The sequence below is a fragment of the Orycteropus afer genome, unplaced genomic scaffold (assembly GCF_000298275.1).
Source record: "Orycteropus afer afer isolate SDZICR_OR568_19922 unplaced genomic scaffold, OryAfe1.0 scaffold00162, whole genome shotgun sequence".
NCBI lineage: Eukaryota > Metazoa > Chordata > Mammalia > Tubulidentata > Orycteropodidae > Orycteropus > Orycteropus afer.
In genome coordinates, this window is record NW_006921749.1 from 7,555,978 (window position 1) to 7,583,738 (window position 27,761).

The 27,761-nt window shown below is 35.5% G+C and overlaps 1 protein-coding gene across 1 annotated transcript in view; it reads left to right on the forward strand.

Moving 5' to 3' along the window:
* FAT4 (FAT atypical cadherin 4) overlaps positions 1 to 27,761 on the forward strand; it is a 231,276-nt gene that overhangs the window by 88,283 nt on the left and 115,232 nt on the right. The window lies entirely within an intron of this gene.

The following is a 27,761-nucleotide window of genomic DNA, read 5'->3' on the forward strand; positions in this document are numbered from 1 at the left end:
TAGCAACCCATGCACAGCAGAACGAAACACTGCCCGATCCCACGCCAGCCCCACAATCCCTGCTATACTTGAGCCCATCATCGCAGCCACCATATTTAGAAGAGTATATATTTCTAAAAACTGAGAAACTGACTTGATTTCATGCTGTCTGCTATAAGTAATATAAGTAATAATGGAGGAATAGTTAACCCAGCATTTCATTATTCAAAACATTTCATTCTGTAACAACAGTAGTGAAGATTTGTCTTAGTTATCTAGTGATACTGTAACAGAAATATAGTAACATAACATAAGAAAACCCATTCCCAAATGGGAATAAGGCCATAGGTAGAGAAATTAGGATTTACAACACATATTTTGGGGACATATAGTTCAATTCTAAACAGTATTCTTGTCAGAGATCTCTTTTTTGAGAGGCTCAATTGTGCCGAGTGATGGAAGATAACTGAACAAATATATAAATTAGATAATTGTGTATAGTGAAAAAATTATGACTAAAATAGAGAAGTGATAATAATGAAGAATGATGGAGGTATGTTACAGATTGAATTGCCCCCCAAAATTTTGTGTTGTAAATCCTAAACCCTGTATTTAGGATTATAATCCCATTTGGAAATGAACTTTCTTTGTTATGATAATAAGCTAATTTAGGATATGACTTAAATCAATTTTTTAGAGGTACAAAAGAGATTAAACAGGCAAGTGCTTAAGCAGAGATGAGGGAGGGTGGAAATTGCTGAGAAATAGAAGCTCGTAAGAGACTAGGACATCCTTCCAGAACAGACAGAGAGAAGCCTTCCCCTAGAACTGGCACTCTTAACTAGGATTTTTAGCCAAATAAACTGAGAAAACAAATGTCGTTTGTTAAAGTCACCCACTTATGACAAATCTGTTAAAGCAATACTATATAACTCAAAAGGAATTTATATAGGGGAGCATTCAACTGCTAACCAAAAGGTTGGTTGTTTGAACCTATTAGCCACCCTGAGGGAGAAAGGTGAAGGATTCTGTTTATGTAAAATTCACAGCCTTGGAAACCATACAGGTCAATGACAATGGGTTTGTTTTTTTTGGTTTACGTAACTGAAAAAGAAGTATGTGGATGTATGAGGAGAATCCCACTTAGGCAGCATCATGTAGGGAAAGCCTTTCTGAGAAGGCAACAACATAAATATCAATTGTTCAACTAGTCCATAAAGATAATAATGTTTTCCTTGTTGGTCAGTATATGTGCAATGACTAGTGCTGAGACTCATATCTGCTAGGCATTCACAAAATGGTTACTACTGTTAAGAAGAGTTAAGTTGAATAAATCAGAAATTCTTCTGAGCAAGAAGAATCAACAAAAGTGATAATAATAATGATCAAAAGTAGTACAATGATGCCTCACAAGTATAAAACAATTTTTTTAAATTTTTTTGTTGTGATTTGGGTGAAAGTTTACAGATCAAATTCATTTTCCACACAGCAGCTCACACACACTTTGTCTCATGACATTGATTGCAATTTCCCACAATGCAAGAGCTCTCCTCCCATTTCTTCCCCATAGTTACCTCTTCCCAGTGTCCTTCCCTCTCATGCACCCCTGCCCCCTAAGGCTGACTCCCTGTGCATACACAGCCCTTCTATTCTCCCATGATTGATCTCTCCAAGGAGTGTATCTACCCAATGTAACTGTTCAGCTCATATATCTGTCTTTTGTTTGGCTGAAAGCCACAGGAGGGGTTCATTTCCAGACTTGAAGGGCAGCTAGGGGCCATAGTCTCAGTGGTTCCATCAAGCTCTATCAGACCAGAACCTGGTCCCTTTTTTTTTTCTTGTTATGATTTTGAGTTTTGTTCTACATTGTTCTCCCAGTCTATCCAAGATCTCCTACATAGATCCCCCTCCAAATGGTTGACAGTGCTAGCTAGGTACCATCTACTTCTGGTCTGATAGTTGTATAGGCTGAGGATCAAATACTGAAGCAGTTCCTTGGACTAATTGTTTCTTCATTCTTCATTTGTCATTCTTCTTTGCTCTGGATGAGGAGTGACCCACTGTTGCATGTAGATGGCCGCTTGTAAGCTTTTAAGATCCCAGTCACTACTTACCAAGGTAGCATGTTCAACAATGTTTTTGTGTGGTATGTTATGCCAGTTGAGCTTGATGTCCCCTATGACCATGATCTCGAGCCCACAGGTGCAACTACTTGCTCCCTGTGGGCTGCTGGCTGTGGCTAATATGTGACTACAAACTTCTCCTTTAAAAATACACTTGTGCAAATACACATTGCCTGCCAAACCTATACATGGTAATAGGCACACTCATCCCTGCGTTGACATACTTAATAGATCAGCCTGTCCACTCATCTGTCCACCCATATATCAATGTTTGCCTTCACTGACAACACAGTACTGTACATGAGAAAGGGTTCATCTTTGGTGCCTGCACCTCCCATGTACCTCTCTATGTCTTCTTCTTCCTCAATGCCACCATGTTGATCACTCATCTTTGCCCTTCTCTTCATCCAAATCAATACTTGTCTCTATCTATCTAGCACTGTTCCCTCCCTACCCCTCCCACACATGTTAACCAACAAAGAAAATTTCCTTCTATATATAAACATTTCCTTGATTTTTTATAGTAATGGACTAATGCAATATTTGTCCTTCTGTGATTGACTTATTTCACTCAGCATAATGTCCTCCAAGTTAATCCACATTATGCAGTGTTTTGAAGGTTCTGCATTATTCTTTAGGGTTGCATGTTATTCCATTGTGTGTATGTACCATAGTTTGCTTATCCATTCTTCTGTTGATGGGCATGTAGGTTGTTTCTATCTTTTTGCTATTGTAAATAGTGTTGCTATGACCATGGGTGTGCATATATCTATTATAGTCTTCCCTCTCACTTCTTTAATATATATACCTAGTAATGGAATGGCTGGGTCAAATGGTATTTCTAATTCCAACTTTTTAAGGAATCACCATACTGCTTTCCACAGTGGTTGTATCTTTGACAGTCCCACCAGCAGTGTATGAGAATCCCAATCTCTCTGCAATCTCGCCAGCATTTGTTATTTTCTGTCTTGTTGAACTTTGCTACTAGTGCTCGACTCAACGGCACATAACAACAACAACAACAATGGCTAATGATCATGAGCATTTCTTCATATGTTTGTTGTTCTCCTGAATATCCTCTTTGGTGAAGTGTCTATTCATGTCTTCTGCCCATTTTTTAACTCACTGCCATCAAGTTAGATCCGACTCATAGCAACTCCACCTTGGTTTTTCAAGGTGGTATCACTATGGAAGTAGACTGCTCCATCTTCCTTCTGAGAAGTGGCTGGTGAGTTTGAACCACCAGCCTTCTGGTTAGCAGTCAAATGCCTTAGTCTCTACATTACCAGAGCTCCCATATATATGTATATATGTATGTGTGTGTGTGTGTGTGTAAATTTCTATTCCTAGCCTATAAAAAGAGCTTCCCTCTTGGTTCTTCTCCAAACTCCTCAGCTGATAATCACTCTAATAGAGGCACACTTTATCTACAAGCTGATGTCAAACCAAAACCAAACTCACTACTGTCAAGTCTGATCCAACTTGTACAGACCCCTCCTTGGGTTTCCAAGGCAGTATCACTATGAAAGTAAATTGCCCAACTGATGTAGAGATCAGAAAAAAAAAAAAAAAATATATATATATATATATATATATATACACACACACACACACACACACACACACACATATATATATATATATATATATATATATATATATATATAGTTGTTGTTGTCCTCCGATGTTAAAATGGCAGTGATTAAAAATAAATAAATAAAAGAACCTAGATAACAACAAATGGTGTCAAGGAAGTGGGGAGTTTGGAACTCTTATCCATGGCTGATGGGACTGTAAAATGGTACAACCACTATGGAAAACAGCATGATACTTTCTCACAAAAGTAGAGTAGAACTACACTTCTGTAGTGATACCGCCTGGAAACCAAAGGAGGGGTCGCTATGAGTCGGGTCCGACTCTACAGCAAATGACAACAACAACATGATGCCACAGGGAGCTCTGTGCCTAAAGTGTTTGGCACCTCAAAACAACAACTCCGTTTGTCTTGCTGTGTCTTCTATAATACAACAGTTAGATTGGATTAGGGCCCATCATTCTCCAGTATGACATCATATTAAATTAATTGACAACTCTTCAATGATCCTATTACCAAATAAGGACACATTCATATATACAAGGGGTTAGGACTTCAATATATCTTCTATTCATTTGTTATGGAGATCCCAACCTATCTCCATAACATAAATGCTAAGTAACTTTAAGTGAGACTTAAATTCATTGGCATACATTGACATCTTTAGAGAAAAATGATTTAACACTTCAATCCCACTGGCATTGAGTCAATTCTGACTGATAATGACCCCCATTGGGTTTCCGAGGCAGTAAATCTTTATGGAAGTAGATTACCCAGTCTCTCTTCTGTGGAGTAGCTAGTAGGTTTGAACCAAAACCCTTCTGGTTAGCAAATGCCTTAGGCACTGTGCCACCAGATCTCCTTAATTTAATACTTCCAAACCAAACCAAAGCCACTGCCATTGAGTCACAGCGACCCCCATTGGGTTTCCAAGGTGGTAAATCTTTATGGAAGTAGATTGCCCAGTCTTGCTTCCATGAAGTGGCTGGTGGGTTTGAACCACCAACCTTCTGTTTAGTAGTCAGATGCCTTAGGCACTGTGCTACCGGAGTTCCTTAATTTAATACTTAGGAGACCTATATTTTTATAGATTATAACTTGAGAAAAGACAGCATTGTAACAGCTGTAGACAAAGTATGACTTATTCCTATAGATCTTAGTGATTTAATAGCTCATAAAACCAAAGAAAAGAATTTTGGTCACTATTGTATATTCTATCATGGTAATTCTAAATTGTAAGTGTAGCAAAAATATTTTCACAACCTTCTTCGTTTAAAATTTAATAGTATATTTGGCATAGCAGCAAAATTATTTTTTTATGTATTTGTTGGTCAGATGTAATTATTTTTATAGAAAACACAGAAAACTTCATGTTAACTTAGTTGATAACATTAGATAACACCTGTAACCTCATGAGCATTTCTTTGAGTGTTCATTTCACCAAATGACCATTATTTATGTATTTACTCAAGCCCCAAGCTGTGCATTTTTAATGTGTATTTTTTTATTGATTTATTTTTTCTTGATTTTGTTGAGAATATACATAGCAGAACATAAACAAATTCAATCATTTCAACATGTACAGTTCAGTGACTTAAAGATATTAAAAGGAAAGATGTCACTTTGAGGACTGAGTTGCAGCAGATCAAAGCCACAGTATTATTAGTCTCCTCATATGCATGCCAAAGCTGGGAAATGAATATGGAAGACTGAAAGTGTTATGCCTTTAGATTATGGTGTTGGAAATGAATATTAAATATATCATGGACTGCCAGAAAAACAAGCAAATCTATCTTGGAAGAAATACAACCAGAATGCTCCCTAGAAGTGAGACTTTGTGTCATGTGTTTTGGATATTGCTATCAGGAGGGACCAATCCCTGGAGAAGGACATCATGCTTGGTAAAGTGGAGGGTCAATGAAAAAGAAAAAGACTCTCAGTGAGATGGATTGACACAGTGACTGCAAAAATGAGCTCAAACATAACAATGACTGTGAGGATGGTGCAGGACCCAGGAGTGTTTTGTTCTATGTATGCAGGGTCACTATGAGTTGGCTCCGACTTGTCAACACCTAACAACAACAATTATTACTTAACTTTTTCATTTTAATAGTAATTACTTAGATTTGTAGTCACCTGTTCTACATTTAAACAAAACCTATTCTAAGATTTCCTTATATTTGCCTGGTAATATGAGAACCGGCATTTGTTTTTGCAATGTTGTACCACATCTTATATGTGAGAAACTGAGGTTTAGAAAGATCATAGGCATCTGGTTAATGGAATCAAAACTAGAAATAGGTCATTTAGGCATCTGCTCAAAAGTAGTTCTGGCAAGTTCTACATTGCTAATGGAGAACTAATTTCAGTAAAAGCATATTGGTTATATTCAATTATTACTGTTTTTTAAATTCTATTGGGTTGGTTTGTAATTTTGTGTATTTTTAGTTTACATGTTTGTATTGGTTGTCATTTGAATAATAACTATACATTTGCAAAGATGTTATCAAGTTCACATTTTTATATTTTTAGGTAGTTTGTAATAGTGGGGGGAATGGTGCATCAGTGGTAGAATTCTCTCTTTCCATACAGGTACCTGGGTTAAATTACTCACCAATGCATCTCATGTGTAGCCACAATTCATCTGTCATTGGAGGCTTGCATGATGCTGAACAGGTTTCAGTGGAGCTTCTGTACAGTGTAAGATTCTTTTTTTTCTTTTTTTTAGAAAGAAACTATACACTGTATATTTGACTAAAATTTCTCACTGAGATTGTTAGAGATAATAGGACTCCTTGTTGATTCTGTTTGAGAAGAACATCTAAGTGAAAATTTGGGGGAAACTCATCTTTGTTTACTGATAAAACACCAAATAATATTGTTACTTTTATGCTTTGATCACCTTCCAGTCAATATTATTTCAGAAACTAAACTCAAAACAGGTTAATTTTGCTTTGGGTAAGAGTATACATAACCCTATGGAAATTCTTAAGTATATTATTTTATGAGCATTAATTTAATACATACTTAAGTATTTATTAATACTACTGCTACATGTTTTGGGAATCATGCACATTTTAGAAGACAATTTATTAATCTTATTAATCCAGGCAAATCTTAAAATTTTTCATTTGTATAGGTAGCATTTGCTTTTTCAGAACACTGAAAAAAGAAATAGTTCTGTTAAATTATTGGATAACCCTCAGGTACCAATGTAAAATAAAGATACTTTAGTATCACCTTGTTGTTGTTTGCCGTTGAGTCGGCCCCGACTCCTAGTGACCCCTCCTTGGGTTTCTGAGGCAGTATCACTACGAAAGTAGGATTGCCCAACCTTAGGAAATAAAACATAAGGCATTAGATGCTTTTAAAATAATTTATTATAAATAGAGTTAATTTTGTTTAATTATTCACACAACCATTACCTCTAATAGACACTTCAGTGTAAATTAACGTTGATTGTTTTACTAATGCTCCATCAGAATGCCTGAAAGAATGGCAATAGGTTATTAGGAGACCTGCTGGTGTAGTGGTTAAGCACTCAGGTGCCAACCAAGAACCAGCAATTCCTTGGGAGAAAGATGTAACGATCTGCTTCCAAAAAGAGTATATCCTGAGATTTCTATGAGTGTGAATCAACTAGATGGCAATAGGTTTGAGTTTTGTGTAATTTATTGAGAGCTGCAGAACAAGACATCATCACCCCCTACTTAAAGACTTTGAACTTGCATCGCATACACTGGAGCACAGCTATTGCCAGATAAAAAGTATGCCACCTCCACTTCATTATAATAGGTGAATTACTGGTTGAGTTTATTGTATTGCACCGGGCATTTTGCAATTTATTTGAAAGTTATTTATTTATTTATTCCACAAACTAAATTTCTAACCTGCACTTCCCAATTTTGGTGAGTGAAAAGGAGTATCTTCTAAACAGAAGTCATTTGAAAGAGGTTAACTTTGGCTATTGTGAATGTTATTAGCAACCATGTAACAATATTAACTTGCAAAGGTCAAACAGTTTAATCACAATGTTGATAAGGTGTTTTTGTTTGTTTGTTTGTTTGTTTTTTAAGTTTTAAAAAAAGACATCCCCTGAGTGTCACAGTTTGGGTTTGGCTGCTAATTTAAAGGTTATGACATAGTGCCTAAGGTATTTGACTGCTAACCAGAAGGGTGGTGGTTCAAATCCAACAGCCACTCCAGGAAAGCAAAAGTGGGCAATCTCCTTCTGTAAAGATTTACTTCCTGGGAAATGCAAAGGGGGTCACTATGAGTTAGAATCGACTCGATGACAGTGAGTTTGCTTTTTGTCTTTTTTTTTTTTTTTGGTTAGTTCAAACCCAGACAGCAATGATTAGAACCAGTGATTTGCTTCTATAAAGATTACAGCCAAGAAGTCTCTATGAAAGAGTTCACATGGGGTCACCATGAATTGGAATTGACTTCAGGGGAGTGGATTTGGTTTTGATTTGACACAATATAATGTACAGATAATGAGCCCTGATGGTGCAGTGATTAAGTACTCTGTTGCCAACAAGTGGAGAAGTTGACAGTCAGAATGCACCAACCACTCCACTAAAGAAAGATGTCTTAATCTGTTTCTCTAAAGATTTACAGCCTGGGAAACCCTATGGGGAAGTTCTACTCTATCTTATCTGGTCGCTATGAGTTGGAATACACTTGATTACCTTGTGGGTTTGAGTTGGAATCCACTTGATTATCTTGTGGGGTTTTTTTTTTTTTTGGTTAATGCACAGATGCTTTGGGTAGTTTTCACATTTTATGTGAAACTTTGTATGTTTTTCTTTTTCATATATAATAGTTAGAACATAACTTTTTTTTCTTTTTTAACCTTTTGGTTAGCAGCCAAAGTTACCCATTTTCACCTATGATAGACTCCTTTAACAAATATAATGTAGTGCAATTATTGGAATAAAAACCAAAAGCAAACTCACTGCTGTCTAGTGGGATTCGACTCATAGCAACCCCTTCTTGGGTTTCCGAGGCAGTATCCGTATGGAAGTAGATTGCCCATCCTTCCTTCTGAGGAGTGGCTGGTGGATTTGAACCACCAGCCTTCTGGTTAGCAGTCATATGCTTTAGGCATTACAGCACCAGAGCTCCCAAGCAAGTTAGTGAGCCAGCTGGGACTTGAACCTAGAATCTTCTGATCTGTAGTCAGATGTGTTATTGGAATGGCCAACATCAAAAACTTTTTTCTTGTCTTTGTCATATCAGACTGACATATTTTATTGAGTGCATGGCAATGCTAGAAAATTTACTAATATGATTTTGATTCACAATTGTTTTGAAGAGTAGAGATGCCCTATAGACATTAAAAAAAAAAAAACGTTTTCTAGGAATATTTATGAAAGGGATGCTAAAGCTTGGTACTATTTATCAGCATTACCAGCAGACTTAACATTAAAATCATAAAGTATTTGTGTAGATATCAATTAGATCAATAAATTAAACAAATAAGTCAAGACTAGGAATCCAGATGTTGCCTAATTCACTAATTCTAGAGTAAGTTTGTATACAGGAAATAAAAGTTGCATATTTCTGTATTTAAATATGCATTTGGTTTCTAGAAATAAACATATCTTTTAAAAATTCACAAGATTGATTTTTATTATATGGAGTCTCTTATATTAATATTTTTACAGTAAATGGTTGATTATTATGCAAAGGAAGATATTTATTATCCTGAATGAAATTTATTTCCTTTTTCTATTTATCCAGCTTAATCTTTCTAAACATTTTATTTAACAAAATTACAGTGACATATTTTTTATAACAATTATTTTCCTATTATTATTAATTTATTATGACTTTTACCAAGTAGAATGAGATAAAAATAGCTCACAAAAAAGTCTCAAAAGTTAGTATCTCTTTTATATGGCAATCATAAAAATTAAAATTTTAAAATGAGTTTATTGTGTTTCCAAATCTCTTGATATGAAATACACCTCTTCAGATGCACTCAATTTTGGCTATTTCATGAATGCGACATTTTCCATGCAATGTGATAAAAAAATAATAGTAATGCATTTTGTAGTTTTAATGTATATGCTAATACATATACATATATATGTTTTAAGCCTTGGTATGAACTTTCTCTTCATTCATACTCTTTTTTTTTTTTTTTTACTTCATATAGTTTATTTTTGTAGAAGTTGGTCTTTCATTGAAAATATAAGATTACAGACAAACCTGCTTGCCTGTCCGTTTTCCTGTTAGGAAATCAACAGCTTTTGTAATGTTCTGATAAACAAGACCTCTGGTGTCTAGGGTGTCTGACTGCCAATCAGGAGCTTGGTGGTTCAAACCCACCAGCCACTCCATGGAAGTAAGACCAGGCAATTTACTTCCATAAAGATTTACTGCCTCAGGGGTTGCTATGAGTCAGAATTGACTCTATAGCAGTGTTTTTTTTTTTTTTTTTTTTTTTTTTTATGTTTCATGGTTAAGTAAAGGAGCTCTGGTGTAGTGGTTAAGGCATTTGCTGGTTAACCAAAAGGTCGGTGATTCAAAACCACCAGCTACTCCATGGAAGAAAGATGAGTCAGTCTGCTTCCTTAAAGATTTACAACCTTGGAAATCCATTGAGGTCACTATGAGTACACATTGACTCAAGGCAGTGAGTGGTTATTTATTTATTTATCTTGGTTGATTGTTAAGTAAATTTTATCATTTTGTTTCAGCCTTTAGGCTGCGTTTTTGTTATTATTGTTGTTAATGGCCATAAACTTGGCCTTTGACTCAGGGCGACCCATGAGTAGAACTTCTCCCTAGACCTGTTTTGGCTGTAATCTTTACAGAAGCAGTTTGCTCAACCTTTCTTCTGAGGAGTGCTGGTGCTGAGTGGGTTAGAACCATCAATTTTTAAATTAGCACCTGAGTGATTTTAAAGATTAAATCATGAGAGGGCAACAAGGTTTGTATTAAAGAAAACACTGGAAGAAAATCTAAAATGATACTTATTTTTTACGAACAGGCTCTGCAACTTTAAAGCTATTTACCAATATTCCCACCTACTTTTGTTCCCAGGTCCTTTATTTCAATGTTGAACCTTCACTTGATGGAGTGAGTATAAATAGTGAATTTTTGCTTGCCGTTGTTTTGTACACAGTAAATTTCTGTGGCACCACATGCAGTCCCCTCCTTTTATAATCTCCAGTGCTGTGTATTGATAAAATCTTCTATCAGTCATCTCAATTTTATTTAACTCATCATCATTTAAAAAAACCTCCAACCTTCTGGTTTGCAGTCAAATGGCACTACACCACCTGAGTGCCTTCATCATCATTAGATAGGAAATTATAGCTAAGATTTCCACACAATTTCTGCATTGTACTTTTTAAGGTTATAAAGTTTTCCTAGTATATTTATGGGAGCTCTGGTAGCATAGTGGCTAAGGCACTTGACTGCTAACCAGAAGGCTGGCGGTTCAAACCCACCAGCCACTCCTCGGAAGGAAGGTTGGGCAATCCTACTTCCGTAGTGATACTGCCTCGGAAACCCAAGGAGGGGTCGCTATGAGTCAGGGCTGACTCGACGGCACATAACAACAACAACAACAGTATATTTATAAATGTTACCAGTTTATGTAAGATGCTGAAGCATATTCTGATTCATTTCCAAAATAACATTACATTTCCCTTTACTGAGAACCATGGGGTGTAAAAACAAACTTGGTATCATTCAAATTCCAAATGGAAAAATTGATTTAGGATGATACTTAGGACTTTCACTTAATACAATTTTAATAGTTGATGGTCCAACTCAGCTTGTGCTCTTTGCTCTTCATTTTTCAATTAAATAATATTCTATGATTTCTTTATATGTGTAGCAACAAAATATACTACTGCAATGAACACACTGGCTAATTAAGTCATTGAATTAGTATATATAATTGTCTACTATTCTCCAGGCACTCTGCTAGAAACTAATATTTCATTGTTGGAAGTTTAAACAGAAGTCTTTCTGATTTCATTAGATTTCTAACTGTAATTAAAATAGAGTGCTTTTTTCAGTTTTTTTTTTTTTACTTTGACAGATGAGTTTAAAATTTGTCAGATGATAACTTACATTTTAGTTCAGAAAAAAACTATACCCATCCCTTTTTAATAACCAACTTATTGCTCTACCCTATATATGAAAATTGTAATAATTTTGAAGTAAAATAATGCAACTCCAAATACTAAAATGGGGCTTTCATCATACAGTTTGAAATAGCAGTTGAAAACATACAACGAAATTTAAGCTTTACAGACAAACTAAATTATAAGTCAAAATTCTGTTTATTTAGCATCAAATATAGAAATCATTTAGTATCAATTATAGAAATTTCTCTGATTCAACAAAGGTGCAGTGGGACAGAGGGATTGTTTTAACATTGCAGTAATTTCATGAACAAGTCAGCTGGACCTCATGTGGGTATTAAAAGCCACTAAAAATTGAAGCTGTGTTCTCAAGAGGCTGAAGTATTTTGTTTATTTACTTTTCGTACTAGTGCTATTATTGCTTTACAATGCCCAATTTATTCATAGTTCTTCTATTCTTGAGAAAGAAAATCTGATAGACTTATCCCTACCTATGAGTTTTAGGATTACGGGGAAAGGATCAAATATTACCACCTTCCTTCCCCTAACCTTTGGATTGTTATTTAATGTACTGACCTTAAAGGCCATGCCTTAATAAAAAGGCCTGTTATACAGAATAGAAAATTGATTAAAGGGTACAAAGCAATAAAAATTTACCACTCATAACAAGACATACAAGAGATTATATGTTTCTTCTTCTGTGTGTGTGTTATGTGTGATCTCTCTCTCTCTCTCTCTCTCTCTCTCTGATACAGTTTTATTTTAGCAAAAGATTACAAATCAGAACTGGCCAAAAATGAGACATGCGTAGGGCTGGGATGGTCCCTAATTTGAAGCTATCCTATCCCCAGGAACCTCTTGCCCCACTGAGTACCTGTTATTTTAAACAAAACAGTGATATATAGAGTGTGAGAATTAAATAAAATATTCAATTGATGAATCCATTGTTTTGGCTTTTGTGTCTGTTAGCCATTGCCACAATAATGTTGTATAATAACTAACTAAAAAAAGAAAAAATCTCAAAGGCTCCCAACAATTCTTCTATGCATCTGTGGGTAGGATACAGTTGAGCTGATATAGACTGGGCTCAACTAAGAAGTTTGCTTCAGGCTGTAAACCTCTCGGTTAGCTGGGACCCACCCACACACTCAGTATCTGTTACTCTCCTTCTAAAACCATGGGCTAACAGGAGCATATTGTTCCAGTGACCATGATGTTGATATGGGAGAGCAAGTACATTTCAAGCCTCTACTTATACCATGTTTGTAAACATCTCATTGTCTAAGCAAGTATCATGAATGAGTCCAAAGTCAAGAGGAGCAAGAAGCCAACTTTAGTCGGAGTAGCCTGCAAGGTTGTTTCCAGAAAGAGATGAAGAATTGAGATAATAATTCAATCTACCATAACTTGTATCTTTAATGTGTATCAAACGGTTTTTCTCCTTTCTGCAGCCTTAACAGAAGACTTTGCTATTTCACAATATTCCAATATCTGTTGTTGTTATGTGCTGTCAAATGAGACCCGACTCGACTTATAGCAACCCCTCCTTGGGTTTCCGAGACGGTATCACTGTGGAAGTTGATTGCCTAACCTTCCTTCCAAGGAGTGGCTGGTGGATTTGAACCGCCAGCCGCCTGGTTAGCAGGCAAGTGCCTTAACCACTATGCTACCAGAGCTCCCCCAATATCTATTGTTGTTGTTGTTGTTGTTATGTGCCGTCGAGTCGGCCCCGACTCATAGCGACCCCTTCTTGGGTTTCCGAGGCAGTATCACTACGGAAGTAGGATTGCCCAACCTTCCTTCCGAGGAGTGGCTGGTGGATTTGAACCGCCAGCCGTCTGGTTAGCAGGCAAGTGTCTTAGCCACTATGCTACCAGAGCTCCCCCAATATCTATTAGGGAAACAAAATATAAGTGAAGAAAAAAGTGGTGGAATGTTTTTGTTCGTTTAACACTACATTTTCTCTTTAATATGTGTCTAACATTTAGATTTACATCTTTGGAAAAGTACGCTACAGAATACTTTTGCAGGGAGTTTGTTTTGAAGAATTGTATAAAAATTTCCATAAGTTTCAGTTGCAACCACACATATTTTAATGTGATCTTTTATTCTGCATTTATTTTTGGGTGTCCTCAAGAAGCTGTTAAAATGCAGAAATTATGCAGTATTGATTTCAGGAAAAGTTGAAGTGGTTACACATGATTGCTTTTGCCTTAAAAGAAATCCTTATTTGGTTCTAATGTGAACAATATTGAAAGCACAACAAAACTAGCTTTTTATTATGTCACCACACATTTAAGGAGTTGTGGAAAGCATTTTATTTCAAAATGGAGTTAACTATGTCTTGTCCACACTTCTAGCCATTCTTTTCATTTCTGGCTGCTTACCAGACCTGGCTGTTACTCAAACATATTTCATTCCTAATAAGAAATCTGTTGAAATCCCAGGAACATGCACTGTTGACTGCTAGAAGAGTTTTAATGGCGAGACATTAACATAATTACTTTTATTTGAGAAATACAATTGGTCATAATACATGTAACTTATATGAGAAATATATTCTAATTTCATTATGTTTAATTTTACTTTGCTTTTAAAAAATAAAATTATAAAGGCTAAAATGTATAGGTTTCTTTTTTTGCCCACATCTAGGAATATTTGAGACATAGAACTTCATCTTGGTGAAGAATTAATTGATAAGTATTAAATAGTCATGTCATATATATTATAAGGTATAAAGTATAAAGTTTAAAATGACAAAATGCTTATTTACCTAAAATTCCAAAGGAGAGGAATATGATCCTTACCAATTCAAATATTGCTTCCTCAGATTAGTATATAATTAGTTATAGTATTATAGATTAGTATCTCTCTCTCCCTCTCTCTCTCTCACTGCTATTAAGGCCATTCTGACTCACAGTGACCCCCACTGGGTATCTAAGGCTATAAACCTTTACAAAAGCAGATTGCCTCCTCTTTCTTCCACAGAGTTGCTGGTGGGTTTGAACCACTAACCTTGTGGTTAGCAGCCAAATGCCTTAGCCACTGTACCACTAGGGCTCCTTAAGAGCAAATGTGGTGATATTTAAATGCTTATTTCTCTAGGAATATGCAATGATTATTTATTATTTGTCTACAGTTCTAAAGAAAACTTATACCTTCAAAGTGTAAATTTTCTTTCTGATGATTCTTTTCACATTAGTAGAATTTGTGTCTGCAGCAGCCTTGATTCTCTATAGTTTTTGGCTTGCTCAGACACACAAAAGTGCCTTAATAAGATTTTCCCCAAGAGATCACACACAGCCCTTGCCAATTTTCATAGAGTGGAATCATAAAACTTGTCTCCAAAGTTTGTTTTGTCCCATTTTCTTCAAGAGTTTAGTTTCAAAATTTAGTAATTCTGTGACAATGAGGCATTATGCTACCATTACACTCACCACATACATTTTTTTCAAAATTCTAAATTAAGTCTCTTATACACCATAAATAAATAAATACCTGAAAGCATTGTTCATAGGGTAAGATCAGACCTTGCATACCTACCTAGTCTAAACATTAAATTCTTGACATTTGCAGCATTTAAATGTAAACTGTTCCTTGTTAGGGCCTTCTCATAACTAAAATATGAGTCACTTGCAAACCATAATAGAGATTGGCTCTGCCACATGATGAAGTGTTCTGGATACAGTGAAACATTTCACCCAGACTCATGGCAGCAGAATTCTCAGTGGTCACCCAAAATAGGGAAAGAAATGGTGAACAAAATAAGGAAAAAGTGCAACTCCTGGCACCTTTCTTTCTTTGCAAAATAGACTTTATTGTTGTTGTTTTTATTAAGAAATGGAAGTACTTAGAGCTTAAACCCATAAATGACAGCATAACTGGGTGCTGAATTTTCTTTTTGCTAATGACTGAATTTAACTCTTTACTTGAAATGTTACACAGGAATTATATATATATATATATATATATATATATACACACCGAATAAAATTATGCAGGTTAATTCTTCTATGAAAAAGAATAATGTAGAATATCAAGATTTCTGCTGACCTATGATTAACTTGTGCTTTATAATCTAAGCATACAAAGGCTTTGAAATAAATTTACTAAATATATTTTGTTACTGGAACCTTATATAGCATGCAAAATGTGTCATTGCCACTCAATTAAATGAATCAGATAGTATTTGGATTAATGTAAAGAGAGAGCATGTAAAGTTTCTGCCACCCATTTTTAACCTAAGTTTGGTTATTTACTTGAAGTTGTAGTTCAGACATTTCTATCCTGACATCTGCTTTAATATATAATGATGTCTTGATTCCTGAGTTTAAAGTCAAATGACAGACTGTTTCTCTGCACACACAGCTCAGATACAGTAATGTTGAGTTGTCCCCAGCACTGAGCCTGTTGTTGCGTAGCAGCAAAGGCACAACTCTCCACTCCAGATGCATCTCAGGCAGGAAAGGTGGAGTTTTCCTTTCCAGGGTCAAAGGAAGTGACAGATCTGGCAGCAAGGTTGTGCTGATCCTGGTGTGAGTTTCAGTTTGGTTAATTTGCTTTCAACTTTAACTCCTCACTTGAGCCTCCATACGGAAAATTAAATGGTAGTCTTCTAGCATCTTGTTGCATTTTGATGAAAGAAAAATTACTTTGGGTGTAATATTAAACCTTTTTCCTTCCTGAATTTCAGTAGTACGTACACAATCTAAAATAGAGCCTCAATTGGCAAAGTGTTATTGGAGTGACATCATAATAGCTTAGAAAGGCATTGCACATTTGAATTATCTCAGTTATTCTTTCAGTGTAGCTAACTGATGGCATTGATTTAGCTGAGTCTTTAATGCATAATTAAAGAGGGTCAATCTACTTCCATAAAGATTTGCCCCCTTGAAAACCCAGTGGGGATCTCTGTGAGTCACAACAGACTGAATGGCAGTGAGTTTGGTTTGGAAGGACCTCTGGTGGCATAGTGGTTAAGGCATTCAGCTGCTAACCAAAAAGTCAGTGGTTCAAACCCATCAGCCTCTGAAGGGGAGGGGAGGAATATGATTGGCAGTCTTCTTCCGTAAAGATTTACGTCCAAAGATTTATGTTCTTGGAAATCTTATGGTGGAGCTCTACTCTGTCTTACAGGGTTGCTATGAGACAGAATCAACTTGATGGCAGTGGGTTTGGTTTTGGTTAATGTATTATTTGGTAGCTTCTGAAGTAATGATGAACATTGCTTAGTAGCTTATATTCCAACTTCCCAGGTGGAAGATTTTTTTTTTAAACAGAACATATGGAAAATGTTATTTTGAAACTCCTTCAAATTTTAAGTCATTCTGAGTATGAAGTTATTTAATTATCATAAAATATATTTTTGTGACATCATAAAAATATACTACATGGTGTCGTCATGAAAAGTTTGGTGGTCATACAAGAACTAGGAAATCATTTGGATTGATTTGATTCTAAATGACCCTGTAATAGGGGACAACTTGATTAATACTCTATTTTACATATCAGAAACATATGCCATTATTAAATTTGCTGAATATATGATTATAGTAAAAATATAAACATAACTTTGGCTTACTTTCAAAACACGAATTTCTCTAGAGAAATAGTTAATGCTAGAAATAGATATGGTGTGAGAATGCAAAAATGCCCAACACAATTCATGATCTTGAAAGCTGAGTCTAGAAGTAATTAAGAAGCAAAAATGATCTTTGGTAACCTGAGAACACTTGCAATGATCAGTTTCTGCAGTATAGAAATTTATTGAAGAATCACAGTGACAAAACACTGTGAACTGTTGATTCAAAAACCAAAAACCAAATCCACTGTCATCGAGTAGATTCTGAGTCACAGCAACCCTGCAAAGACACAGTAGAACTGCCCCATGAGGTTTCCAAGGCTGTAAATCCTGTAGGAAGCAGACTGCCACATCTTCCTCCCTACAAATCAGCTTGTAGGTTCGAAACAATAAATTTTCCATTAGCAGCCGAACATTTTAACCACTGTGCTACCAGGGTTCCTTTGTTAACTAAAAGGTGTGTTCAAGTACAAAGTTAAGGGCAGTAATTCTATATCTTTGGAGGTAGTACTTGTAACTGTAAACATCATTTTTGTGCTATGCTTTAACACAAGTTATGTGGTCTAAGTGATAATATTGTCAAAGGTGTTTAATTTTAGGGTACCAGTTTCATGAAAATAAAAAATACAATAATGTAAATAATTACACTTGCCCTAAAAAAAATAAATAAAAAAAAAATCAAGCATTATTTGCCTTGATGCATTTTCACATTACTTAATAGCTCATGTACTTTCTTTGTTCCACTATTTAGATTTTAATCATTTCTGAAAATGATTATCTATTAGAGTTGCCTCTTTTAAGAAAAAGAAAGAACTGCTTTGTAGATATTTTTAAAACATTCACTTCAGAGAAATTATCTGAACTTTCCTCACTTATGTTATATGACTTCCACCTTTCTACTGAATAATTAATCATCTTCTGGTAGCATTGATAAGACAAGCCCTTGCAGATTTCTTTTCTTTTAAAATAAATACCATACAATTAGAAATAATTTGAATGAAATAATATTGATAGAGAGCCTATCAAATATCAATTTGTTCAAAAGTTACTTTCTTATTGGTGAACATTGAATGCATATTTTGTATGAATGATCATTGTCTTCATGCAAAGATGATCTAAGTCCGTCACATCAGTCAGCTTGCTCCCCATGCCAATTCTCTCCACAAGTTGACAGGAAGAAATCAGTGCACAAGGGTTAAGAGGCTTAACTTCTTGCTATTCTTAGATAAACTACTTAATATTTCGGAAGCTCTGGTAGCATAGTGGCTAAGGCACTTGACTGCTAACCAGAAGGCTGACGGTTCAAACCCACCAGCCACTCCTCGGAAGGAAGGTTGGGCAATCCTACTTCCGTAGTGATACTGCCTCGGAAATCCAAGGAGGGGTCGCTATGAGTCAGGGCTGACTCGACGGCACATAACAACAACAACTTAATATTTCAGTGCCTTAGTTTTGATTCTCTGTAAAATAAATGAGTTTGACCCAGGGATTATTTAACATTCATATTTAATTTTTTAAAAAATAAGTTTCATTTACTTATGCTGTGGTGTGTATATATTAAAAAAACTTTACCATTTAAATGTGTTTTTACTTGTACAGCTCAATGACATTTAATTCTTCTTATTGTACTACCAGCACCAGTAATACTTCTATTGACATATGAATTAATTTCTAAATTAGTGATTTATAAATTCCATAATCTTCCAAAAGAAAAATAGATTGTTTTATAGCCTGATTTCTCAAGAATCATGTTACTTTGGTTGCAGAATCATTGTGAGTTCTAAGAAAATATCTTCCTTTTATTATTATTAGTAGTAGTCCTCATCCATTAAGAGTTATTTTTTGGGTTGTGGAGAGGTCTGGTGGTGTAGTGCCTAAGGCATTTGACTGCTAACCAGAAGGCTGGTGATTCAAACCCACCAGCCACTCCTCGGAAAGAAGATTGGGTAATCTACTTCTGTAAAGATGCTGCCTAGGAAACCCAAGGAAGGGTCGCTATGAGTCGATTAAACTAGATGGCAGTGAGTTGTTTTTTTTTTTTTGGAGAGGTTGTGCATTTATGGTTAAGTTTTTAAACTATTGTTGAGGTAGTAATCACAATGCAATTAACAATTTATTAACTGTGGAATGAGTTTATAATGCACCTTGTTATTTTAGATAATTCTCTAGCTTTGAATTTAATATATTTTATAATACCAGTTTAAGTCAGTGAAATACCATGTTTTATATTTAAATTTAAACATATATAATGGTTCTATAATTACTATTGGTGATTAATTGTTGCCCATTCATCATGCAATTATATGCTCTTTTATTCACTTACAAATTAATTATATATATATATTACAAATTATATATATAAAGTATATAAATCAAGGGGCTCTGGTGGTACAGTGGTTAAGGTATTTGACTACTAACCAGAAGGTCAGTAGTTTGAACACAGTCACTTGGCCAAAGAAAGATGGGGCAGTCTGCTTCTGTAAAGATTTACAGCCTTGGAATCCCAGTGGGGGTCATTATGAGTTGGAATTGACTCAGTGGCAGTGAGTTTAGTTTTGGGAGTCAGTATAAATCGGAAACCCAAGGAGGGGTCACTATGAGTCGGGTCCAACTTGACAGCATATAACAAGAACAACAATAATATATATATCTTAACATACCACGAATAAAATGATAGACTGTATATTGTAGAAAAAAAGTATGGTATTTATTTCCTCGCAATTATTTTCACAGTAAGATTTTGGGCTTCTTAAATATCCACTTGACTATTCAGCAAGCTGAACACCAGGGACTCTATTCTTTCAGCATCAAGGGGTTTTGTAACACTATTTAAAGCCATTATTATTCTTCTTTTTAATATTTTACTATGCGTTCAATGAAACTTTGCACAGTAAATTAGGTTCCAATTTGATAATCTCTGTACAAATTGTTCAGTGACATTAGTTACATTTTCACAATATGACAACATTCTCTTTAATTGTGTGCTTATTATTGCATTTCCAGTTCTTTAGTTCCCTTGCCTCCTTTCTTCCTATTTTTGCTTTAATATTAACAGTTGACCTTTTGGTCTCATATAGATGATATTTTAATTGGGCACCAAACTCATTGGTAAAATCTTCTATTTTGTGTACCAGAGTGTTATTTTGCTAAAAGGTGACCTTAGGGAATGGTTCGGTTGAAGGTTTAAAGAATATCTAAAGGCAATAGTCTTAAGGAGTCATCTACTCTCAACTAGTCTTTTAAGAATTAAGAGTTCTGTTCCACGTTTTCCTCCCATTCTGTCAGTGTCCATTATTGTGGCCCTGATCAGGATGATAACCATGAAACTCTCTTGGTCTTAGATAGATGAGGCCATGATTGTGTAGATTATCAGCCCTGTTTTACTGCTGTTCATAAGGTCTTCGGTGACCAATTTTTTCAGAAATGGATGGCCCCATCCTTTTTCCCAGTCTATCTTAGTCTGGAAGCTCTGCTGAAACTTGTCCACTGTGGGAGACTCTGCTGGTATTTGAAATACTGGTAGCATAGCCTCCAGCTTCACAACAACAAACAAGTCACCCCAAACTGCATGGATCATAATTAATTGTGGACAACGTTGTAAAGAATGGAAATTCTAGATCACTTAATTGTGCTGAGGAATGTGTACATAGACCTAGAGACTGTCATTCAAACAGAACAAGGGATACTGTATAGTTTAAAATCAGGAGAGGTGTGTGTCAGGGTTGTACACTTTCACCATAGATATTCAATCCATGTGCTGCACAGAAAATCCCAGAATCTGAACTACATGAAGAAGAATGTGGCATCAGGATTGGAGGATAACTCATTAACAATATGCAATATGCAGATGACACAACCTTGCTTGCTAAAAGTGAAGATGATTTAAAGAATTTATTGATGAAGATTCAAAGACTACAGTCTTCAGTATGGATTACATGTCAATATAAAGAAAACAAAAATCCTCACACATGGACCAATGAGCAACATCATGAGAAATGGAGAAAGATTAAAGTTGTCAGGGATTTCATTTTACTTGGATCTATAATCTACACCCATGGAAGCAGCAGTCAAGAAATCAGACCTCATGCCTCATATGGCATTGAGCAAATCAGCTAAGTACCAGAGAGAAAAAAAAAAAAAAAAGAAAAAACCTCTTTCATGTATTAAGGAGCAAAGATGTCGCTTTGAAGACTAATGTGCACCTAATTCTAACATGGTATTTTCAATCACCTTATAGGCATGTGAAAGTTGGACAAAAAATAAGGAAGAACAAAGAAGAGTTGATAGCTTTGAATTGTGATATTGGTGAAGAATGCTGAAAATACAATGGACTGCCAGAAGAACTAACAAATCTGTTCTGAGACAAGTACAGCCAGAATGGTCTTGGTAGCAAGAATGTCCAGACTTTGTCTCATCTGCTTTGGTCATGTTGTCAGAATGGGCCAGTCCCTGGAGAAGGATATCATGCTTGGTAGAGGGTCAGTGAAAAAGGGGAAGACCCTCAATGAGATAACTGACACAGTGGCTGCAGTGATGGGATCAAATATATCAAGGATTGTGAAGACGACACATGACCAGGCAGTGTTTCGTTCTGTTGTACATGGGGTCACTATGAGTAGGAGCCAACTCCACGGCACCTGACAACAACAAATAACAACAAAAACCCTGTAGTTTAGTTTCTTCTCTGATACTTTAGTTTATTTCTTTATATTTTACTTCTGAGAAGTAGAGACCATACCTGTATCTTAGATGGCTGCTGACAAAGTTTTAAGACCTCAGATACTACTCAACTCACTAGGATGTAGAATATGAACTTTGTAAAGTCTATTATGTCAGTTAACTGAGTTTTCCATAACACTGCATTCTTAAATCTTCAAACTCCAAAAAAAACAATCTTGCAAGGTTACTGGTTATGTCTGAATAGGATCTGTAACTGTGTTCTTTATGAATATGTATGCATGCACACATATCTGTATATACATGTACATATGGATAATTCTGTGCACACATATGTACACACGTATATCTCTCCATACACCTATATGCCTATTCACATACATATGTGACCATACATTCCTTTTTTTGTTATTGTTGGTACTGTTTGTTGTATTTTTAATTATTTTTTCTTTCTAAAATTACTAAGCTACAGACCTTCATTTTTGAACTAATTTTTATGAACTACCTTAATCATGTTTTTACCTCTAAAATAATTACGTCACTTACAAAGATTTTGCTGTTTGGGAATTAGAGGTCTCACTCCCAAAAAAGTTGTTACTCTAAAGATCTTTAAATAGTATCAGGAGTTCTGACTTTGGGCAGTACCTGTGTCTCAATTGTTAACTGTGGCTGACATATTTATTAATAATTTGACCACAATGCATCAATTACCCTTTTTGTAATTGACGCTCGTGATACCACATATGTTCTTAAGGGGAGAAGTACCTAAGCACCAAAGGTCAACATTTGATAGGCAGGCATAAAATATGCAGGTGCCTTATCTTGATGGTGTAATGTTTCTTTCATCTTTGAAGGTCAGTTTTCACAACCTTTCAGAATCAATACTTGAAAATGCCCCATGGACTTAAATTATGGAAGCTGTTGGCATTTTTTGTTTTTATTTAAAATATAGTAACTTTGTGGTGTTCAAAAGGTGATATTTTTGCAAAAGGATTATTCAAATCATTATTTTCCTTACTTCATGTCTAAAGAAATGCAAAGATAAATGTTAAAATGATGCTTATTTAAAAGTTTAAATACGCAATAGTTTGTCTTGTAAAGCAGTAGAGTGTATTTTATAACATTTAAAGTGTTTTTAAAAGTAATAATGTCTTAATCCTTCTCCAGCTACCTTCTATAATCTCTTATTTCTTGAATCTTGTGCCTTATATAATAAATTTCAAAACAAATCCTATCAAATCCTTTTTTTTCTAAACAGGGTATAGTGACCGAATAAGTCTTTCAGGTTGGTGTCAGATTCAAGACAGGGAGACAAGCACATGTTAAGATCTGGAATTAGCAAGAAAACACGACCAATGAAAAGATACACTTAGTTCAAAGAATTGTTCATGGAGTTGGGGACAAAATTCTCAGAAGCAAGATGTCAGTAATATGTTTTTTTTTCCAGAAATAACTGTAAATTTTTCTATATATCATATTTCATCTCTTGCCTGCAATGGATTGCAGTATCTTATTGTCTTCCATGATTTTAGTGACTAATACATGCCTGTTACTTGATAAATTCTGAATTATTTAACAAATAAATATCGGAGTCAAAATTCACATCATAGACAAACAGGGGTACACAGTCTTGGAATTCTTGGATAGATTCAGGGATTGCAGAATAAGAATTATCTGCACTAAGTTAAAATTTTATATCAAAGATAATTTAGACCTGAGGCTATTGGGAGAAATTAGAAAAACTTTGCAGAAATCTTTTTAGTAGTATCTGAAGAACTGTAGAATACAAGAGATAAGACTGGACAATTAATAGAAAATATCTAGATTTAAAAATAAAATCGCATATGAAGTTCTTAACATTTTGGTTGGTGAGATGACACTAACTTGGAGAAAAAGCATAGCCAGTCTTATTAATGGATGACTTTTGGTGTTCATGATATTTGCCCATTTCAAAGTATCTTGTACAAGATGAACATGTACTAGATCTGTGTTTACAGCTGATGGATCATAGATATATTCTGAAATTCTTAAGTTTAAACTCAATATTTAGTTATATTTATTCTATCTAATATCTGCACCTAAAATTATGGAGTTGGCCAACATTTCTGAGAGTTTAAAATATCAAAGATTTTTAGCTTCATCTCTAGGGATTACCAGCCCAGTTTTTTGTGACAGACAGAAACCTATTGACTGACCCAGGATTGTATAGGTAGGTAGTTTGTATGAAAGTAATCCAGATGAGAGACAAGAATAATATACACACTTTTGAAAATATATTTGCATAGTTATGCTATATAGTTTTTCAATATGATTTGTTGTATTTATGAACACCCAATAGTCATGTGGAAGAGAGATTTGCATAGTAGTCAAGAAAACATTTTGGCTAACTAGCTCTGTGACACAGGGTAGTTACACAACTTCTCTGTACATCAGTTAACTCATCTCTAAAATGGTAATAGAAATAATCTCCTTACCCCATAGGGTGAAATTAACAAATATATTTTTATAATTATTAAAATATAAAAGAACGCTGCTCAATCCAGGAATTCACTGTTTTCAATGAGGATTATTTTTGGTGTATCCAACATATGTCTAGTGTGAGGTACTATTTGCTGATGTGCCTTTGATATCATATTTAATTGATGCCAATCTGGCTTCTCCTTACTCTCTATTTAGTTTTCTGCATGCACACACACACATTTACTTGACCATTCATTTACACACAGTTTCATAAAAACACATATATGCAATTCTCTTACAAATACAGGATGTCATGCTTGAAAAGGTGGAGGGTCGACAAAAGAGGGGAAGGCCCTCAATGAAATGGATTGACACAGTGGCTGCGGCAATGGGCCCAAGTATATCAAGGATTGTGGAGCTGGCACAAGACCGGACAGTGTTTTGTTCTGCTGTGCATAGGGTCGCTATGAGTCGGAGATGGCTCGATGGCACCTAACAACAACTTATAAATATGTTTATACAGTCGGATACTACACTCTCTTGCACTCTCTCTCTCTCTCTCTCTCACACACACACACACACAATCAGCATGTTGGTTTCCAAATAGACCAAGCTATAAAACTATGGATGAAAGATAATGCAGTATTTAAAATAAATTCTATCAACTGTAAATTTAGAAGATGAATTATGAGACATACAAATAAGTTTCTGTTTTTTTTGTTTTTTTACAAATAAAGATCTATGCCTACAGATATGAAAATTCACACATGTAGTCATATCTAAGGAGCTCTGGTGTTCGGTGGTTAAGGCATTTGACTGTTAACCAGAAAGGTCAGTAGTTTGAACCCACCAGCTGCTCCATGAGGAAAGATGAGTCAGTCTGCTTCCTAAATATTTACAGCCTTTGAAATCCCATGAGTGTCACAATGAATTGAAATCAATTCGATGGCAGTGAGTTTGGTTTGGTTTTGAAGCATGTAAAAATATTTACTCATTCTGAACAACATTCATTCTTAAGTGGCTACCTGGTCTGATTTCAGATCTGAAAGATTTCCAATCTTTTGTGTGATATATATATATATATATATCTCAAAACCAAAGCAAACTCACTACCATCACATCAATTCTGACTCATAGGAACCACCATTAGGTTTCCAAGGCTGTAATCTTTATGGAAGCAGCCTGCCTCAGCTTTCTTCTGCAGAGTAGCTGGTGGGTTTGAACCACCAACCTTCTGTTTAATAGATCCTTGGGTGGCATTCACGGTTGAATGTTTAGCTACTAACTGAAAGGTTGGCAGTTTGAATTCACCCAGAGATGCCTCACAAAGAAGGCCTTGCAATTTAGTTCTGAAATGTCAGAGCCATGGAGAACCTTGTAAACACTTCGGCTCTGAAACACATGAGGTCGTCATGAGTTGGAAGAGATCTAGAGCAACTAGATATATGTTCAAAAAAAAACAAAATCAAACCAGTTGCCCTCAAATCTGTTCCCAAGCTCTTCCTAAAAGGACACTGTAGTAGTTAAGGTTATGTATCAACTTGGCTGAGCCTGGTTTTGAGTGGCTGAGTAGCTGGATGTAGGTATTCCCCATGATGAGATTGGTAATTAACTCCATGATGGAATCTACTGGAGCAGCTGAGTAGCTGCTTTAGGGATGTGGTCTGCTTCCAGTATATAAGCAGAAGCTTTGGGAATGGTCTTGAGCTTTTTGGCATGCTTGTACCCTTCATGAAATTGAGTCTTCATTCAGCTGCCTGCCATGTTGTCTGCTAATCTTAGGATTGTTCCTGGACTTGAACTAGTGGCCTGCCGTGTTGCGCGATAATCTTGGGATTGTGCCATTTTACTTGTTGACTTTGGGTTTGTCAGCCTCAGCAGCCAGCAGCTGCCTGAGGGAAGCCTCCAGCTTCAGTGGGCCAGATGCAAGAGGCAGAACTGAAGTCCTAGGTTGAGGGGCTTTCTCTCAGCCCCTAGAGCTGGTACTTTGGATTCAGACATCTAGCTTCCTAAATTGTAAGTGAAGAAGCCCCTATTTATTTAAAGCTACCTATTTGTGGTATTTTCTGTTAAAGAAGCCCTAAGTAACCAAAACAGATGCTTAATTCATATTCAATGTGTACCAGAGATGAAGAGTGAATTATATTGCGCTTCTGATGTTTTGAACTCCTTTCCTCAAGTTATCCTTGCTCTAAGGAACTTCTACTTCTGTTTTGCCAATTTGAAGACCAAGAGCTCCACTTTTCATTGATCACTTCCCTCTATGTCAGAAACTATGCTAAGAATTTTACCTAGGTCATCAAAGTTCAACCTTCATAAAATACTCTAAGATACATATAATTGTACCAATTTTAAGATGATAAAACTGAACCTAAAAGAAATTAAATACCCATGTTCACCTCTCTAATAAGTGGCAGAAGTAAAATGTGAATTTTAGACCTAATTCTGAAACTTGTGATCTTTATAACACTGCAGGAAGTTAGGCATGCTTCTTAAAGTCTGTCATTGTGGCTATGTTGGATGTTTTCTTAAAGGAAGTGGTGTAGAGAATGATTGTTGCTAACCAAAACCAGAGGTGGCAGAATCCTAACCCAGAGACTGCATTTTAACTGTTCTCTGGACTAATTTAATCCATGTGCTTTTGATCATAACTCTCTTACTAAAAGTAAAAGATGGAAGTAGAAGTATACAATTCTTTAGTAATTTATTTTGTACATTGTTTTCCTGGATTCTTTTTTTTTTAATCTTTTACTCATCCATTTAACTGTCTAGTTCTTTTATATTTCTCACTCACCCCTTGCCAAAAAATAATGATAAGCCTACTTAGTTATCCCCACCCTTGCAACTCCCCAGAAAAAGAGACAGAATTGTTTTGCTCCCCTCCCTTTTGTTCTTATATTCATGTATCACCCTTGGATTTGATGGAGTTTTTACAGCATAACTATGAAAAATGAAATTTCATCCTATAAGAAAAACATCCCAGTTATAGCCTAGCAAAGTGTTTGGATGGGGTTTTTATCCATGTCTTAATTTGTGACCCAACTGGGGAAGCTTTCATTTCTATTAGCAGCTGTCTTCCCTTTACTTATTAGAGATTCAGCTTTTAGCACCTGGCTCAAAAGAGAAAACACATGGTTTATAAAAAATTTTTCTTAGGTAGGGAAACAAACAAATAGGTCTGGCTAGAATCTTTCAAACAAAGCTGTTAATACTTTGCAGCTTACATAAACACCCTGTTT